Source organism: Tupaia chinensis, unplaced genomic scaffold (assembly GCF_000334495.1).
Source record: "Tupaia chinensis unplaced genomic scaffold, TupChi_1.0 Scaffold144426_1, whole genome shotgun sequence".
In the NCBI taxonomy this organism is placed as follows: domain Eukaryota; kingdom Metazoa; phylum Chordata; class Mammalia; order Scandentia; family Tupaiidae; genus Tupaia; species Tupaia belangeri.
Window position 1 is genome coordinate 121,195 of NW_006204286.1, and position 5,260 is coordinate 126,454.

The window sequence follows — 5,260 nt, forward strand, 5'->3', positions numbered from 1 at the left end:
AATCCCTGCTCTGCATCTGAAAGGTTCTTTAGCCTACTCTGGGTGTGGTGGTACACTCCTTATGGAGAAGTTCTTTAGCTCCTTCCCCACACCTAACAGCTAGTTCTCTGCATTAGAAAGGAAGATGAGATTTACTCTAGATGGGATTACCACCAAGGGATACACCTTGCCCAGGGTATGACTAATCCCTTATAGATTTGTTAACTGCTTCTCATTGTCTGTAACCTGGCAACTAATCCATGAAGTGTCATGAAACATACATGTGTAATGTCTCCTTGTACTATAAATAAAGACGTCCAGTTCATCTGGGCAGCACAAGTTGCTTGGGCTACCTAGGCTCAGGCTGCCTGTGTCCATTTCCACTCTATCTTTTTGTCTCATCTTTTCTGCTTCTTCCATAATAGTGCTAAGCCTGGGGGCGGACGCCGACACCCAACATGAGTTTAAGCCACCGGGTCCAGGACTCGAACTGCGGTCGACTACATGGGAGTTCAGCAACATAGTCATTACGCTAGCTGCTGGTCCCTGTAAAGCAATATATTACATAGGCAAATGTTGCAGAACTGTTACTGGTTATACAATTGGCACATGCTCATTTGGAAATGGTGAAACTTAAAAAGAATACAGTTTTAGTGTTGTGAGAGACAATAGAAAACCCTTAGTTTTGTCTACTTGCTCCCTCTACACTTGGTGGAAGAATTGGGCCCAACATACATCTGGTGAACATACTTCTCAAACAAAGAAAAAAAAATTACACATGTTCTGACAGAAAGACAATGTTTTAAAGACAGTTTCAATATGTTAGCTTCTACTTTTATCTTCTAGTATTTGCTTACAAGTAATACATTGCAGAGGTAAGTGGGTCACTTGCTGTGCAAAACCATTTATATAGATTTATAAAAATATACAATTTAGTATAGAGAAACAGAATGAATGTTTCTATTTCCTGAGGCAAAACAACATATGTGCATGTATGTATATGGTATTTCCTGTGTTTCCCAAAATAGAAATTGTGGGGAGGCCTTAGCAAAACATTAAATATCTTCTAGGGTGTTTTTTTTTTTTTTGTAGTTATACCAAAGAGAGGAGTTTATTGAAGGAGAGCAAAGGTAAAACAGAGCTTCCACGAAAAAGGGAGGGGTTCTGAAAAATCGGTTGCTGAGGAAGAACTAGGATGAGGGTTTTTATCTGAATGAGAAAGGCTGCTGAATATATACAAGAGGTCTTAAAAGAAGTCCATGGAAAATGCATATTATTAAAAAACTGTGCATGGAGTTCAATTTTTTTGCATCAAAATAAACGGAGACATTATTTTAATGACAGAGGGCATGTACATGAGAGAGAGAGAGAGAGAAAGTGTTCTCCAATGGGGCATGGTCACACTGCAACATTGTATCCTCCAATTCTCTATCCTGTAAGGATTTGAGGCATATGGGCAAACATGTCCAGCATGCTTTTCAGGTGCCAAGGATGGGATTCAAACCTTAGTCGACCTGGTGGGATCTGACTCCCTTAATTGCTATGAGGCTAACCCTATAAGCTTGTACTTTAATTCTATTTTTCCACGAACTTTTGAAGTACTCTCATATATTTGAAGTTAAGTCAAGTTAAAAACTTGAATCTTCATGTAGTTTTGCTTTGCTCTTTTTTTTTTTTTTTTTTTTTTTCCATAGGGCAGATGCAGCTGCCAAAGAGAAACAGATCAACAGAGAGAGGGAAAGTGAAAAATCACCATCCAGTGGCAAGGCCACACCACAATCCCTTCTCCTCCATTATTGTCTTGGCATTTGGGGCATACATGCACACACAACCAGTGTGAGTTTCAAGCTGCCAGGTCCAGACTCCAAAGGTAGTTGGCCATATAGAAATCCAGCACCTTAACCTCCATGCCATGTAGTTTTAAGAGCTTTGAATTACTATTAACGAGAATTATGATAGTATTAATAGACTTTTTGCATTTATAAGATTCTTATCCTTCTTTCTCCTAGTTCTAATGCCAAGCTAATACATATGCCTGTAAGTCACTAACTTCCTTCTATAAATAAGGAAAGAAAACTAAGGGCAACCTATAGCACTGAATACTAGAATTTAAAAGCAGCCAGAATAGTTCCATGGGACAACTTTCCTTAATCCTGACCCTTCAGCCCACTCATTGCTGAATTGCATTTTGGAAGGAGAAGAAATGAGAAAGACATAAGGGGAGAGAGAGCAGGAGAAAGTGAAAGCAGAGAGCAGATCATTAAGGTGGAATTGTCAGTGTGGATTATAGTTTCATTTATCACTGGGGGATGGTGGCTAGAATTATATTGGGAAGAAAAAGAAACAGTGACAATGACCTTCTATGTGTCATCTCACCTCCTAGAAAGGAAGGAATGTAGTAAGGAAAGATGAAAGAAAAGAGGGAGAGAGGAATGAAGAGATGAAGAAAGAAACTGATAATCTTCTGACAAAAAAGAAATTCTTGAGCACCAAAATTTCATGAGATGGCATCTGTTCTGGAGTGTTTAGTGATGGGAAGCACTAGCTTTCTATTTCCTTTTGGTATTTTTAGCTTCTCTAGGAATTAAAGTCAAGGCTTTTCAGTGCTTAATTACACTTTTAGGTCATTCATGTGTATTTATCAAAAAAAAAAATCCACAGCGAGGAAATTATTTCAAAGCTCTGGATTACACTGTTACTTAGGCAATCATTAAGAAATAATGTAGCTTCCATTGCTCAATTACTATCTCCACTTCTAATTGCAGTATGTGATAGTAAAACTGGAATATATTTAACTCTCATTCTATAAAACTTTATTGAATAGCTGCTTTGTCAAGGCTATATACTTTGAACTGTTGTTGGGCAATAAATACATGACTAATATCCTGTCCTCTGACTCATGCAAACATAAATGTTTCAAGGCAAAATTTGAACAATTTTAAAAGCAGTTTAAATCCTATATCTCGTTTTCTAATGTAGTGGAGAGGAGAGTGTGAGGGAAGACATTAAGTAGAAAAATAGAGGCAACACATTCATGGGACATAGAAATAGATTATTATCTGCTGATGATAATGTGTATAGTATCCCCAACTGGACTGGTGAGAAATTTATTCATGTTGGAAAATTCACTTTATAAGCTAAGTAATGTATAGTGATTGAATGTATAAAAATATAAAATAAAATATACTTAAAATTATTCAAATAATTGAACATTTCTTCAATTTTTCTGCAATAGTTTAAGCAATATGCATGATATTATACATATATAGCATTAGATAGTTAAATGATTTGTCTAAAAAAATGTTTCTCAGAATGTGGGTTCTCATCCCAAGTTTTGCCACTTTTGAAACCTTAGGCTAGTGGTTCTCAAATTGAATCATAACTTAGAATCCTCAGAATCCTCTGCAGGTTTTTTTTTTTTTTTGCTGAGCCTTACCTACAGATTTTGATTCTATAAGTCGATTTCCAAGTTCTCACATGATGTTAATGCTGCTTGTAAGTAGATATCTTAATTCATTTATTGTTTATGGTCTAAGAGATAAGTATTAATGTAATCCCTTCTTTACAGGTGAAGATATTGAGGCACAGAGATGTGAAACAAGTTGTCTGATATTACATATCTACTATGTACCAAAAACAAAGATATGAATCCAAGATGTAAACTCTAGACCTAGAATATGAATTCTTAGGACTATGTCCTATATTCCCCTTGATTTTACAATGTGATACTCTGATGTAAATATTTACATAGCACAATGCACAGAAGTGGGACACTTAGAATAAACTAAAGGTCTAGGAAAAGCTTTGCAAAAAAAGTAGAATCACAATTTGTAAGTGAAAAAGTACTCAGAAATTTTTTGTGTACATTTCAAGCACTTAGTAGATGTGTGACCTCATATTAATAACTTACTCTCTGGATCTCTATCTGAAACTTTGTGGGGTTATTGCACAAATTATATAAGTCAGATACAATACTTAGCACAGTGACTGGCATGTAGTAAACATTCAGTAATTAATGATTATTAAGAGTTAAGATAAAGATTTTAAGGTAGTGTCTTTGTACAAAGTGATGAATGTATAAAATAGTTATTTGGGTAATGGGAGAAGGTGTTGATCAAAATAAAACAATGAAAAGTGCCTAGTTGAAGATACAAACTATACATTGCTAATCACTATGCTAACCTTCAAGGGCAGTGTGGCAAATTAAACAACCCTGTTGGAGCCATATGAATTCTAGTGATAGTGGGTGTTGGGTGTTGGATGGAGGAAGGGGGGATAAAAAGAGACTATAAATAAGGCAGAGAGCTAGACTGATCCAGAATTGGGATTTTGCTAAATGGGAGGGATATTCAGTTGTTGGAAAAGTCATGACACATTTTTGCATAGAAAAATATGTCATGGTTTTTCTGACAACTCAATAGATAAGGTTGCAATCATGAATATGAAAACGAAAAAGGAGGAAGGAGTTAATAAATGGAGAGAAAACAGATGGACAAGAGATTAAGAGTGTACATTGCAGACATTAAAAATATAGACTTAGAAAAATATATACTACGTATTTTGGAGTGAAAAGGTGTACATATGTATAATGGCTAAAAGTATATATACGGCATCATCCCATTTAGAAAATGTATATATGTTATGAAATTATGTAGAAAAGATTTAAAAAGGGGCCAGATCATGGCACAGCAGTAGAATATGAGGATTCACCAGGCTGACCCACATTGGAAGATTCTGGGTTTGCATCCCAAATACCTCCCTGAGTATGCCAGGCATGTGTGTACCTGTGATCTGGGGCTATCTGAGGCTGGAGGTGGTGTGGATCACAGCAACAAGACCACGTTGGGGGTACTGTTTCTCTGTCTCTCTGTCTTTTTCTTTTACTTATGAAAGAAACAAATAAACTTAAAATTATAAGATCTAAGAAGTAGAAGAAACTAGTTCAGGAAAATCTGAACTAGAAAAAATTATGTTGACTTTCCTTTATCTTCCAGACTATTTTTAGTTTGAGAAGCTTCCCTAGATTTTGCCTTATTGGTGACTACTACATACATGCTGTAAGTATGTAATAGAGAGCATCTTTTGGGATATAGCTTCTAGAATTCATTTCATGACATAATTTTCTCTCATGCACATATGAAAAGTTGATAAATTATTAACGTGCATATATTAAAATATATAATTATATGTTATTTATTATGTGATTATAAACTAGCATTAGTTTATAATAGTTTATAAATAGATATAGTTTATTATATAAATATATATACTTTATATATTA

At 35.3% G+C, this 5,260-nt stretch overlaps 1 protein-coding gene across 1 annotated transcript in view; it reads right to left on the reverse strand.

Annotated features, from left to right (window-relative positions):
- Positions 1–5,260, reverse strand: part of POF1B (POF1B actin binding protein) — a 68,500-nt gene that overhangs the window by 27,667 nt on the left and 35,573 nt on the right. The window lies entirely within an intron of this gene.